This window comes from Dromiciops gliroides, chromosome 2 (assembly GCF_019393635.1).
Source record: "Dromiciops gliroides isolate mDroGli1 chromosome 2, mDroGli1.pri, whole genome shotgun sequence".
Lineage (NCBI taxonomy): Eukaryota > Metazoa > Chordata > Mammalia > Microbiotheria > Microbiotheriidae > Dromiciops > Dromiciops gliroides.
In genome coordinates, this window is record NC_057862.1 from 592,417,642 (window position 1) to 592,433,331 (window position 15,690).

Genomic DNA, 15,690 nt, shown 5'->3' on the forward strand with positions numbered 1-15,690 from the left:
ATATTTTTAGTGTCCATATCAATGTGATTAAAATTTATATCCTTTCTAATTTCCTTCATTTTTCTAGTGGCATGATTATGGATGGTCATGCCATTACATTTTCAAATTCCTATTTCAAAGAGAAGACATACAAAATGTCTATGCATCAGTCAAATTTCCATTTTTCTGGATGGACTTTGTAATGGAGTGATCATATATTTAACTGAAATGCAAAGAAAAGCCCAAAATATAACTGGGCCTAGAGTTCCATGTTTCTCTTCTAATGTGACCTGGACCCCAATATCCATAACAAACAGCCAAATGGACCGATGTACACACTATTTCCCTCAACCTGCTCTCTGGTGGTGGCACCAGGTCCCAAAAAGAAGAGAACAGGAGGCACACATATCCTTGATCTGTGGGAACTATGGCAACAAAACATACAAACAGCTTGTGAAAAATTAAGACCAGCTAGACAATGAGCTTATATATGAAATTTAGTAGTTTTTTTCGAAAGTACTTTGAGGGGCAGCTAGTTAGCTCAGTGGATAGAGTAACAGCCCTGGAGTTAAGAGGACCTGAGTTCAAATCTGTCCTTAAACATTAGCTGTGTGACCCTGGGCAAGTCACTTAACCTTTATTGCCTTAATAAAAAAGAAGAGGAAAGAAAACACTTTGAGAAGCTGAGAATGTTATTCTGCCTCTCATTGCTTTGATTTCCTTAAAAGTATTTTCTCTTACATGAATAGCACCCACCAGTTTATAGCCTCTATCAGTAAAGTAATAAAGACCAACAATGTAATACAAAGGATGCTGTATGTGTTCTGAGGGGGTGTTCATACTGAACAGTGGTGACAAGTAAGTCCTTAAAAAAACAGTATATAAAATTAGCACCAACTATCCATTGAGTAAAAAAGGAAGATTATATTGATACGTAAAGTCAGAATGGTGTATTTTCATTGCAACTACGTTTGCCATGTTAATATGGCAAAGTTGATTTGATCTACTTTAAATTTCTGGCCAGAGTGGCCATTTCAGCCATTGTTTTAAATAGTCATCAAATCGTCATATGACACATGGTTATTTTTATCATTGAAACATATCACCTCACATTATCAGAAAAAGAAAAGAAAAGAAAGTTTATGGGTACTTCTAAGTCTTTCACAATAGCTATGGAAGATTTCAAGCTGTGAAAATCATAACTTGGTAGGTTTTCAGTCTCTATGTCTTATGATTTCTCCTTTAGTATTAAAACAACTAAAAAATTAAGTTTTATAAAAAAAGAAATCATTTCTTCACCGAGTGAAATGTGGAAATTTGAAGGAAAAGAATGCCTGTTCGAATCCTGGCTCTGTTGCTTACTATGACCTTAAGCAAATAATTTAACTTCTCTAACTCAGTTTCCTCATCTGTAAAATGCAAAGGTTGAATGTGATGGATGATGTCTGCAGTATCTTTCAGTTCTAAATCAATTCCCCTATGAAATTATTGCAATATAATAAGATAGGTGAGAAGACAACAGTTTGCACCCAGTAGGTGCTTAAATATTTGTTATGGAAGAGTGGCAACATAACTCTGTAGATTGTCAGCATTAAGTGGTTTAGCTTATGCTTTATTCATTGTTGTCTCTGGTCATTTTAAGTATTTTATTAGTGGGCTAAATGTTTCAGAACTTGTATTCTAACTACTAATAACCCTATAAATTAAAATCATTACAAATTATTGCCATCACTTTTCTACAAATGCATGTTGGAGGCAGGTTGGATATATGGAGTTTCAAAAGAATTAGATTTTGTTTATCATTAAAAGATTTTTTACATGGCAATTTTACGTGAAAAAAATGTCTAGCACTATTTTCTTACTAGCACAAGCTGACTTTGTTTATGGAGCTAAAAAGAAAAGTTTTGTTACTATTTCAAAGACTGCTGAAATCATGTAGTACTGACAAATGGGGACTGGATTTAAGTTAGAGGCCATGAACTTGAATTTTAGTTCCTGAATTTACTTCTGTCTGTGTAGTCTTAGATAAAGAGCCTTACTCTCTCTGGATATCTTTTTTTCATCTAAGAAAAAAAATAAGGGGTCAAACTAGATGGTATAAAATCTCTTTCAACTCTATATCTATGACCCCATGATAGGTTTCATATATACTGTCCTTCATAAAAAATTACACTGTCAACTTTGAGTGTGTTGTAAGGAATCCTGGTAAGGAATAATGATTTTTGCTAACTGTCATCTGATTCTCCTTGTAATTAAGGGCATTCATTGTAAGACTTCACACCAAGATTAAGGATAGGATCTGTGGCCATGAAGTAGCTCTCTCAAGAATGGAGCCCTTGATTTTACACTACTAGTCAATCAATGTCAGAGGATCAGAGCCCATTCCATCCACTAACCAGAATGCTGCTGCCTCACTGGTAACACAGTAGTTAAAGCACTAGGCTTGCAGTCAGGAAGACCTGGATTCAAATTTGGCCTTAGACACTTACTAACTGTGTGACCCTGGGCAAGTCACTAAATATCTGCTGCTTCAGTTTCCTCAACTGTAAAATGGGAATAATGCACCTGTGGCACATAGTAGGTGCTATATAAATGCCCTCCCACTCAGCGGAGGACTTCATTTCTTTTACAGAGAAAAGAGAAGGCATCTACACTGAGCTCCTTCTTCCCTATACCTCAGGACACATCTACATCATCCCCAAGTGTCTCCTCCTTTAAACCAGCCTCTGACAAAGGCATCTTGACTTCCCTCTCCATGGAGAACCTGTGAACCATTCTTCTGTTTATTATATTCATTTATTTTTTTCTTTTCTCTTCTTGTTTCACTTATAAAGACAAATGTCAAAACTGGTATTATCCAGCTCGTCTAGTAGCAGCATTCCCATGAGGTTATCACTGAGCAACAACCTCCCGTATATTGTTCCAACAATTCAGTTTCTCTAGCATAGAGATTCCTAAATAATTTGGCCACATTGTGAGAAGATGGGACTCATTGGGAAACACTCTCATGCTGGCAAAGGTTGAAGGCAAAAGGGGAAAAGGGCATTAGACAATGAGATGGAGAAATAGTAACATGGAAGCAACAAACATAGAAATAACAAACATGAATTTGGACAGACTTCAGGAGATGGTGGAGGACAGAAGGGCCTGGTGTGCTATTGTCCAAGGGGTCATAAAAAGTTGAATATAACCGAACAACTGAATAACAGCAACAGTATAGGGATTCTAACATTTTTGTGTGTCAGGAATAGGGACCTATTGGAAAGTGTGCTGAAGCCCATGAGTCCCTTCTCCAATTAATGTTTTGCATTGGTTTTTTGTTTGTTGGGGTTTTTTGTTTTTTGTAGAGCAATGAGGGTTAAGTGACTTGCCCAGGGTCACACAGCTAGTAAGTGTCAAGTAACTGAAGCCAAATTTGAACTAAGGTCTTCCTGAATCCAGGGCCAGTGCTTCAATTAATGTTTCAAAATGCATAAAATGCATAAGATTATAAAGGAAGTTAATTGTATTAAAATACAATTATCAATTTTTAAGATAAGATCTTGCATCCCATGTTAATAGAATGCCCATTACTTTGTCACTGAACAAGGACCTCACAAGTACAGTACCAATAGTTAAATACTCTAAAATACCAATACTCTAAAAATGAAGGAATTCTTTATCCTCTCTATCCCCCAGTACTGTCAAAGTAGAATTGAGCCTCACAAGACTAGAAACCATTTTATATTTTTCTTCATTTCTCAAAATTTCATGGTCAAAGAATTCATTATTAGTAGCCAAATTATTTTTAAATAAACATTTCTCTCAAACTATCCATAAATTTTCCTAAAAGAACTACAGTATTAAATAGCTTCCTAATTGCTATGCAGAAAAGACCATTTTTAATTGACTAGAATAGCATAAAGGTTCTAATAATATACAGATTTACCACTTAGAAACAAAATCAAAACACTAATGCACTTGGAGCAAAAATTCAGAAACCCAAGCCCATCTTCAATTACATGAGGCCAACTTTGGAAACCAGAACATTGATCTCCTGAAGTAGTTTCCTGTTACTTAAGGGTGCTTAATTTTTTATAAGTCCTGAAACTTGGTCAAAAGTAAGGTGTAGTCTATTCTATTTCATGATGCATTATATGGCCAGGATGAGCCAGTACAGAGAATTAGCAATTTTGTTTTTTATTGGAGACCAAGAATAAGTATTTTCTTTTAGATTGTTAATAAAGAAAATTTAGCCATTTTTTTCTGAAAAGCATAGTTTTTTTATCTTACTATTTTTGTAGGTTATAAAAAGACCTTGTTCAAAATATTACTGGAGGGGCAGCTAGGTGGCGCAGTGGATAGAGCACCTGTCCTGACTTCAGGAGGACCTGAGTTCAAAGCCGACCTCAGACACTTAACACTTACTAGCTGTGTGACCCTGGGCAAGTCACTTAACCCCAACTGCCTCACCAAAAATAAATAAATAAGCAAAATATTACTGGATATGTGTTTTAAAAATCTAAGATTTAAAAAAACTATATTCTTGATATATAATATGAAAATCCATGCTTGCCACATTAAAATAAATGATTTGTTCAAATTCTAGTTAAGAATTTGTCATTTTCCCTAGCTTTACAAATATGTATTTCAATAAGTTTTTAATGAAAAAATAAACTGTTCTAGACACTTAATTCCTATCACAAGACCCAGAATATACATTGTATTTGGACTTTCAAAAAAAACATTATGACCTATTAATCTAGATTTAACTGTTCATTACTGAGAGAAGAGAAATATATATATATTTGAAAAACTGAAACATTTAAGTTCAAATCACAATTCAACATGATGAGATTTTGCACAGGAAGAAAAATGATAGCAGCAGAAGAAGAATAAATAATAGCTGCTTTGAATCTTATCTTGGTGATTTTTCAAACCTTTTTATATAAAGGAGTATTCAAATAATTATATTTCCTGAGTAGTATCTATTATCTATATAATGGATTTTGATATAAAGTTAAAGTATTTGACAAGGAAAACTCAGAAACTGTGGTCAACCCTTTGAATTCCCTCAATAAAAATGAACATCTAAAATTGAGTGATTCAATGGACTTTACATATACTAAATCTATACATAACACTTGTCTAGAATTTATGAAGCCCTAAGAGAATAATAAGAATAAGAATAGCATTTATATAGCACCTACTATGTGCCAGGGTTTTTTTTTTTCTTTTTCATGGTTCTGAATCAGATTAAATCACCTCATTGGTTAATCGCCATTAAAAAACACTCCCTCCCAGGTCTACCCTGAAAGCCTTCTTGAAATACTTGACTATCCTTGCTATATTAAGACCCACCCCTGGTATGTAAACTTAGCAGTAAGATACTGTCTGCCAACAAATAATGCGATACTTTGAACAGCAACAGATTTCCTTACTGGAGATGTGTTGATGAATTATTAACAAGGCAAGCCAAGCCAACCAGCATTTAAAAGCAGCCCCTACATTCAAGATAGTTAGGTATAGAATATGCAAACATGAAAGAAAAATAGCCCCTACCTTCAAAAAATGTACATTCTACCAGTAGTAGATCAATACAAGTTGAGCCTCGAAGGCAGCTGGGAAGTGCTATGAACAGAGCTGGGCCAAAGTTCAAATCTGGCCTCAAATTTTAGTTGTGTAACACTGCACAAGTCACAACTTCTGTTTGCCTCAGTTTCCTGAACTGTAAAATGGGGATAATAATAGCACCTATTTCTCAGGGTCGTTATGAGAATCAAATGAGATATAATTCAGAAAGAATTTACCACCTGACTAGTAAGTACTTAAGATAAATAGGAATAAAGAAAAAGTATGTAAATAAATTTATTAAGCTGGTACCTAATAAATTCTTGTTTCCTACCTTTCTTTCTTGAAAGAAGTAAAAGATTCTAAGAGGCAGAGATGAGGATGGAATGCATTTAAGGGATGGAAGGCAACCTGTGCACAGGAATATATGCAGAAGACAGATTGCTAAATCTGTGGGTTTACAAATCAAATATTTAGTGACTTCTAGTGATTACATTATATTAAAGCTGCTAAGAACAATGAAGTTTGGGGGCAACTAGGTGGTGCAGTGGATAAAGCACTGGCTCTGAATTCAGGAGGACCTAAGTTCAAATCTGGCCTCAGACACTTGACACTTACTAGCTGTGTGACCCTGGGCATGTCACTTAATCTTCATTGCCTTGCAAGAAAAGAAAAGAAATATTTTTCTTCTAATTGCCTAGAAAAGAAGATAGAAAGAGGGAGAAACTATATAGTATCTATTACACAAGTTGAAACTTGAAAAAGATGGATAAAGCCAATAAATAAGATGAATGATATCAAAAGGTAAGAGTTTTATAAAAATTAGAATAAGAAGCAAATCACAGAAAAAGCCCACTGAATGACATTTATGATTTATAAAGGCTAAGATATGAAATATAGTTTTTCCTTTTATAGCAAGAATAAGAAAAAATCAATAATGAAAAAATAACAAATATCTTGTGAAATCACATAAAAAAGGAAATGTGGATAAGGTGTTTTGTGTTTATCGTGTTTTTTGGTGGTTTTTTTGTTTTGGTTTGGTTTGGTTTGGGCCGGGCAATAAGGGTTAAGTGACTTTCCAGATTTGAACTCAAGTCCTCCTGAATCCAGGGCTGGTGCTTTATCCACTGTGCCTATGTTTATCCTGTTTCAAGGGAATTTGATATCCGAATGGAAACACTGGCAAAAAAATGTTTAATGACACCGACCTCTAGAAAAAAAAGAATAAGATACTTCTGAATTATTTCTTCCACATGCCTGACACAAACACTAAATATTTACAAAGTTGTTTACCAAGAGAGAAATATTTTAAAATTGAGGTGTTATGCCTGTAAAGAGCCTGTGTTAAATGAAAACTAAGAGCAAGGAAATCAGATACCAGCATAACACAGAAGGAAAAAAAAAGTCCGATGCCCATCCAAGTTTGTTTATTAGGAAGTTGGGATCAAACACAAAAATTGTTCTGTTTCATACCTCTCACATAACTCAAATGACTCCCAAGACTGACAGAAGATGTGGGCAGATGCAAAGGTATAGGAACACAATGGAAACAATTACCTTGAACATATTTGTCATTGACATCCTTAGCTCCTAACAGCACAGGGATTTAGCTAGCACTTAGAGGCATTTAAATATCCCATATGCTGATAAAAGAAGAATCACTATGTGGCCTCTCACATACTATCTTTCATAACACCCTGAAGCTAGAAGGGAGAAAAGTGGGTGGTCTTTCCCAAACAGGCTGGACAAAAGGTCAGGACCCTGGAAATTTTCCAAAGATGACAATCCACAACTGCTGTTCTCCCATGTAACGATTGGAATAACGCCACCTGCTGGAGACTTACTATAGAAGAGTTCCGCCCATGAAGCGAAGGTCTTTGAGGGCAAGACCAGGAGTCTTTTCTTTGGTGTCAGGAAGTGACGCGGGCTAGTGGGAGGAGGAAGGAAGAGACTGGCGCTCGCTCTGACGCTCTTTCCTGGGGACTCTGGCGGAGAAGGGAGCTAGAAATGTGCTCTCTCTTTAATAGATAGGAATCTAGGCCTTTCTCTCTCTCTTTACCAAATTCTTATTCTCCTTAATAATTGCTTAAAAGCCTAACTCTTGCTAAAGCTTATAATTTATTGGCAACCATTCATTGGATATTTTAGACAGACTAGCTAGAATTTTAGCCCTTAACACCCATCTTCTCCTCCCTATCTTCTTCACAAGTGTAAAAAAGTTTAAATCATTTCAGAACCACTGGCCAAAGACTTATTTTCCATTTCATTCATTCAACAAATATGTTTAAATCTGCAATGGGTGCAGCACTAGACTCTCACCACCTTGCTACCATAGAAAGGCATTTCATGTCATTTGATCCCTAGATTATCTCAGATGATAACTTCCAGACAAAGTATTTCCATAAACTAAGGTCACAACTGGCTTCTAAATCAACCATATTCCATCCTACAGGAAATTTTTCACACAGTTTGAGTAATTCCTGTCTAGTTTGGTCCCTGATGGAGATACAAAACAGTTGGGTAACAACTTTTATTGGCTCATATGATTTGGCAAAGGCTCAGCTTCCCCACTGGGTTCCATCTCATACAAAAGCACTACTAAATGAGAAACTGCAAGTCTATAAAATCAATCTGACAGAAATTTCTCTTCTTCCATTAACATAAACCCCACCCCTATGGGACATCCTTAGAGCACAAGACACATAAAGGAAATGGTAGATAAATAGGAAACTCATTCCAGGGAGCTTGGACTGTTAACAGTGATAACAATAACGAAGGTCAGTTAAACAATAACCATCTTTATAGCCAAAGTTAGTCTTCCAAACTAGGACTTCGTAAAGGTTTTCCACTTGCAATATCTTTTTGCCAGAGAAATTTTTATGTGACCCCAGAAATATAGGTATATAAAATAGGAATATGTAACCTTTTACTGTTGTCAAATTTCTCACAATCCCCACATTCAATTATGTGACCCCATATCCCCTCAGTTTAAGAATCTTTGGTCTAAACAGAATAAAGACTTGAAAAAGGAGGCCCCATACCATCAAATTCAGGCATCTAGGTGGCATAGTGGATACAGCACTGGAATTGGAGTCAAGAAAACCTGAATGCTGCCTAAATAACTTACTGGTTGTGTGGCCCTAAGCAAGTCACTTAACCTATCCCAGCCTCAGTTTTCTCATTTGTAAAAGGAAGTAATAATAGCACTCACTTCGTGGAGTTATTTTGAGAACCAAATAAGATAATATAGGGAAAATGTGTTGCAAAACCTTACAGCATTGTACAAATGCTAGCTGCTATTTTTGTAAGTAGCTTAAAAGACAAATAGATAAAAAAGGGTCTGACAAGTCATGTACATGACTTCTACTGTACAAGACCCTCAAGGGAGTCCTTAAGTTAGAAAAAAAAATATCCTATTTTGAATTCAAAGTATACAGGTGCTCAGGTAAAGTGATTATTCAATGAGAATTTAATCACTCCTGGAAACTACCAGAGAGATTTCAAAAGATAATTTGCCTGCAAAGCAAGTTCAAAAAGCATACTTCTCCTTTAGAAGTAAATCACATTTGCCTAAACAAAACCATGATAGAATCTTAAAGTTGGAAGAGATGTCAGAAATCCTCTAGGCTAACCAGATACTTTAGAACATCAATTGCAGAGGGTGATAGGTAGCTCTGATAATGGCAAAAACCAATAATTTTACCCTATTCCTCTATCAACCATATACCAAATGCAATAGCAATGAACTAGTCTGGTGGGGAAATAACTTCTTTTATTTCCCCTGTCACGTGACTGGCCAAAAAGTCCATTTCAAAGATTAAAATGTTCAACCTCTGGAAGCAAGGGGAATACAATCATAAAAAATGACATTTGTTTATCATTTAAAGTGTATAGACTGATTTCTTCACAACACAGAGAGACAGAGAGAGAGAGAGAGAGAAAATATTATCCTCATGTTACCATTGAAAAAACTGAGGTTTTAAGAGTTGTGACTTGTCCTGGGTCACACAGGTAGTAATTACCTGAAGGAAAATTTGGTCTCAAATTTCCCAACTCTAAGTTCAATATTTTATACCACATTGCCTCTCTGAAGCAAAAGCAACTGGAAAAAAAACACATACTTAGAAATCAGTCCTGAATAAACATGAAATTTGATTGTGATTAATCAATCAACCTAGTATTTATTAAGCACCCACTACATACTAGGCACTGTTGTGATAACATCTGAGCTGCTTAAATATCAGACATTCTAAATTTTAAAAAAGTTAAAAAAAACACCAGAGTCTTTTCTCCAAGCCAACAAAGAAGTATGAAACATAATGAGCTAACTAAAGAATCCACTGGGACTTGCTAGAGTCATCTCTATTGGGTGCTACAGTGGACAGAGCACTGGACTTGGAGTCAGGAGGTCAAATTTGGCCCCAGATAGTAACTAGCTATATGACTTAACCTGTCTGCCTTAGTTTCCTCAATTATAAAATAAAGATAATAGCAACTGTACCCACTTCCCAGGGTTGTTGTAAAGATAAAAATGAGATAATATTTGAAAAGTGCTTTGGAAATCTTAAGGTATTATTTAAATGCCAGTTATTATTATCTATAGATAGTATTTTGCAAACTCAAGATAGTGAAAAAAAAATCAGAAATTGAACAGCTGTGTCCATACTTTGCTACCCAGTCCTCAAAAATTATTTGTCTTTAGCTCCAAAATGGTGAGCTGTTCAGCTTTCTTATGTGGTGGAAGTAAAGGAGAACGACTAATAAAAATATAAATAAGCTCTTTTATATAAAATGTTTGATAATGATAAGGTTTCTATCAGTCAACATCCAAAGCATTAAAAACCCATTTGGCTCACACTAAACCCTGCTGTTCTCCTCCTCCTACTCTGACTCCTGTGTTATCACGTAGCCCCAGTCATACATTATTTTTAAGCTGGTTCTACATCTCTAGGAAATATACTAGAGGAGTGTAGAAGCACCTCTGTGTTTTTTTCTCAAAGTACCCCACAGATAGAGGATGGATTATGAAACAGCCAAATAGCAATAGAAGCATTTTCCCTTCTGTAAACAAATCCTTACAAAATTTAGGCTTATGGACATAAATAACCCACTTGACAAAGGCCAAATGAAAATTGAATACTGATGAGACAGAATTCACACTTCACATGTAATTTACTTCCCTCCAAACTGTGTCCTCATCCTTTAAAAAAAAAAAAAAGATGGCTTCGCTAAAGGGAAAAAGGCATTTTTTTTTATTATTATCATTTTTGCCAATCTTAGAAATGCTTTCATTTCCTATTTTATTCATAAACCCTCCTGGGAAGGAATTTGCAGTGTGAATTTGGAGGGGCATACAGCATTTCAGGAGTTCATGTTCTTTTCAAGGCAGCCACATTGTACCAAAGAGTTTAAAGTAAAGCTTGCTGTTTGCTATCTCCCTGGCATTCTCTCCATGACATGCAAGAATAGCCCAAACACAAAAGTTATACAGTCAATCACTCCCCAAGGGAAATGAGCACTCAGCACAAAGGCATGCTTCAGAGAAAATACAATTTTCCTCCCCACTGGGTACTTCAGCAATTGTATGCCTGACAGATGAAGTTCTTACCTTTTCCACAATGCAAGAATTTTGCTCTTGCATAGACCCTGTTCTAATACTCCTACTGCTTCAATTATCACTTCTATGCATGTGACTACAAAATTTCTGTCTCAGTAATGATCCCTCTACCAATTTCCAGACCAACATTTCCAGATGTCTGCCTACATGGACATTCCTAACTGGATGATCCCGTCATTGGCATCTCAAACTTTCAAATACTTGAAAACAGGTATCATATCCTCCTTCATGATTCTCTTTTTTTTTTTATCCAGGGACTAATATGTGTTTAATAAATGCTTGTTGATGGCCTCAGTTGCCTCGATTCATCCACATATTATAAAAACTCAAGGCCCTTCATTATATTGGCTGCCTCATTTGTATATTTTCCGGTTTATCAATGTCCCCTCCAAAATATGGTGCCCATTACTAAACAAAATAATCTAGGGTAAGGCACAGTAGGGTTTTCACTCCTCCCAGATTCACATTACTATAAATTTAATATGTTATTTGTGCCTTTATACAATAATTAATAAAAATACTAAATACCAAAGAGCCCTAGGGAACTTCACTTAAGACCAGACTCCAATCTGACATTCTTCCTCTAATCAACATTCTTTTTCTATGTGGTTGTATTTGAAAAGTGATAGTTTTGAATCACCTAATGATACTGTTGCCTGATCTATGCCATTTCACCTTTTCCAAACGTCCATCATGAGAGACTGTCAAATGCCTCACTAAAATCAACACAAACTATGCCCATAACATTCCCCTGATATACTAGATTATTAGCTATTTCAAAAAAGGAAATTAATTTAACAATCTGGCACAACTTGCTCTTAATGCAACTTACTCACTCATAGTCATCACCTCTTCCCTAAGTGTTCACAAACTATTTTAATAATCTATTCTAAAATTTTGTCCAACATCAACCTAAATCATCTTTTTCACTTTAAAAAATTCTGACTGTTTGCTTTTATCGAGACTATTAACATCCCTCATCAGCAACCTCTTGACTAGTGATGGTGCACTTTTATATTAACCTGTCAAACGGTATCCTTGTTTACAATCTTTCCCTTTCACAATCCAAAATCCATAATATCAAATCAATAATCTTTTTTTTGCAGGGCAATGAAGTGTTAAGTAACTTGCCAAGGTCACACAGCTACTAAGTATCAAGTGTCTGAGTCCGGATTTGAACTTAGGTCCTCCTGAATCGAGGGCCAGTGCTTTATACACTGTGCTACTTAGCTGTCCCCTCAAATCAATAATCTTAAAGCCCAGATTTTATGCAGTTCTTCATTGCTTTCAGGATAAAGTACAAACTTCTGTTTGGCAATTTTAAACCCTTCACAATTTGGATATATGTCCTTCCTGACTGATCACATATTACACTCACACATGAACTCTGTGCTGTAGTCAAAATGGCCTATTCGTTGGTTCCTATACATGAGATTACATCTCCTGCCTTTGTTGGGATGCCCTTAAGTCTCAGCTCCGCCCCTTGGAATCCCTACTTCCCTTTAAGGATTGGCTTGAGTGCCACAACTTTAACAAGGGCCATTAGATTTCCCTATAGTTGCTAGTCTTATCCTCTAAATGACTACATATTTCATATATGCCTAGTATTTAGTTATCTGTGACCAGGTTTTATCACCAGGGTAGAACTAGGCTTCGTAAATAGGGACTTTTTCACTTTTGCATGTCAGCACCTGGCACATAGCAGATGCTTAATTAATGATCATTGCTTGATTGATTGCCTTAGCTATCACATTTACATATTTTGGGCTGCCTTTGTATGTAGCTCATTCAGACAAGATGATTTGAACCAAGTGAATTCATTTATGTGTTCTATTAACTATCTAATCAGGAAGGAAGGAAGGAAGGAAGGAAGGAAGGAAGGAAGGAAGGAAGGAAGGAAGGAAGGAAGGAAGGAAGGAAGGAAGGAAGGAAAGATATATTTGTTAAATACTTAATATGTGTACTAAGTATTGGAGACAAAAACATATAATCAAAAATCCCTGCCCTTAAGGAGCATACATTCTATAGGGCAAGACATCAGCGAAGAGAGAGAATTTTGTTCTATAGAGTTAGAGAGATAGTAAGGATGACCAAATAGCATCCCTTTTCCAGGGGAAAAATGGCACTACTCATTAGACAATTGAATATTGATCTTCTACTTCTTGTTATTTTGTTTTACTCCTCCTAATCTGAAAGTCATTTCTCTTGGTAGAAGGAGAAGCAATGGGAGCTAGGTAGTTTAATCATTTACCATCAATTATCATTCTTTCCCTGTCCCTCAATAGGATTTCTGTCTTTTTTCTTGATCTTCCCCTTGCTCCCAACATCAGCCTCAAAAATAACAACAAGAACAACAAAACCCTATTGGTTATCATTTCATTCAAGTTTTGGCTCCCACCACACTGTCACTTTCCTAATGCTATTATATAACTTTGACTCTTTTCTTCCCACCTTCCCTGGCTTTCAACTCTTGTTTATATCTTTTTAGACTGTGAATTCTTGGATATACTTCCTGTGCAGTCAAAGCTATTTCTATGGGCCCCTCCTCTTTTGCTTACTCATCACATAAAGCTTGCCAGCATTACCAGAATGTCACTATTTGAGTCGTCAGTGTCTACAATCCCTCTTCAATTTACTTTGCCTATCAGTGTGCACATAGATTTTGATGACAGCTTTTCTTGCCTGGCCCATGCAGTGCCTAATTTGAGAGAGAGAGAGAGAGAGAGAGAGAGAGAGAGAGAGAGAGAGAGAGAGAGAGAGAGAGAGAGAGAGAGAGAGAAGCTATTTCTTTGTGCAGTCTCATCACATCTTGGTGATGTTCATAAGAGAGTTCATCTGAAAATAAACAAGAACTAGCTTTTTTCCTCACAACCTACAGTGTCTCTCTTGGGGATTCAAGGACTAATCTACAGTGAAATGAGGCAATGAAAAGTGACAGCAAGGAGAGTATCAAATAAGGGCAGGCTAGTTGCCACTTGACAAAATAAGGTGCATGAACCATGTGTCTTAAATACAAATCAAAGACTCAGAAGACAGCAAATAGAAAAATCAAGAAACAATCTGATATCCGATTTGAGCATACTGCAATGCTTTTAAGACCAATGAAAGCTGCAGCAATTAGCAAACCACTATTTCATCCCATAGGATGCTATAGGTTTGTGAATAATGGATTTGGTACTAAAAGGGATCCTAGAGACCATTTAGTCTAACTTCTTAATTTTACAGTTGAGGAAACTAAGACTCCCCCCAAATAAAGGGCATTGCCCAAGGTCATAAAAGTAGTAAGTGGCAGGACCAGTATTTAAACCCAGGCAGGACCTCTAAAAGTTAGGAGCTTGGAGTCAGAATGACTTGAATTCAAATCCTGCCTTAGAAATTCAATAGTGTGTAAGCCTTGAAAGGTTTATAAACTTATAGACTTCTCTGAGCCTCAGTTTCTTTTATCTGTAAAATGGGGATGTTAGACTCAATAGCCTGTAAGGTCCTTTCGAGCTTTAAATCTATGATCCAATAAGATACAAATCAATGCTCTCTCCAGGTTGCCACTCTTAACTATAAGGAACAATAATGACAAAAATTTCCTAAATACTTAATAAAGGAAATATTTCCAATGTTATTCTTACCCCATTGGGTGTGATCTAGTACTAGTTACAATGGTCTTGATTGTGTAAATTCATGTCATTTAAATGAGTTCCCAGTTAGAGATTACCCAACATTCAGTTACCATCTTCCTAGGTGTCAGAAGTAAAGTAAAATTTCTCTATTTCTATAACTAAGAGGAACCAATGACAGCAATTGTTCCATGAGCTACAATCTTTAACCAAAAATAAAGTAAGGCAGTGATGTAGATAGAGACTGGCAAGATAAAGCAATAGCTTCATTTAGCAGGGGCCAATCTCTCCCCAGCATTACTAAAACTGCATTCACAAGTGATCTATCCACTGATAAATCCAATGACATCAAGTCCTGTTGATCCTATCTCTACATGGTCTATCTCTACCTTTCTCTTTACTTGTATGACTAACATTATAACATAGACTTCTGTTAGCTTTCATCTGAACTCTGATGATAACCTCCTTACTAGTCTCCCTGACACGTTTCTTCCTTCTCCAATCCATCCTTCTGTGGTAAAAATTATTTTGGGATAAAATTATTATTGTAGTTTTTAGCTGATTCATTTGGGAGAGGCCACCCCTGGCCCACCCCGAAATTAAGTATGCTACTGAGGTCAGAAGGAGAACTCTCCATAGGCAGTTTTTGAAGGACTTCCCCTTTTGGGGGAGGAAAGATTGAATGCTCCCAGAAGGGAGGTGGAGGCTTCTTCCGGAACGCTTGGTCTCTCGGACTTCTCCCCTTGTGGTGGCGCCAGTTTTCTTTGTCTCTGGCGTATGCTGTCCCGGTTGCGGGAACAACTGCAGACTGTCCAGGTTTTGGTGGGTTAATTACGGAAAATGCTAAATTCCTTTGAACTAGCTTAATTGGAAATGGTCTGGGGATTGCATAGGTTAAGTTTAGAGTTGAGTATTTATCTGTATTTCTTTTTT

At 36.3% G+C, this 15,690-nt stretch overlaps 1 protein-coding gene across 5 annotated transcripts in view; it reads right to left on the bottom strand.

Annotated features, from left to right (window-relative positions):
* Positions 1-15,690, bottom strand: part of CCDC85A (coiled-coil domain containing 85A) — a 268,156-nt gene that overhangs the window by 19,839 nt on the left and 232,627 nt on the right. The window lies entirely within an intron of this gene.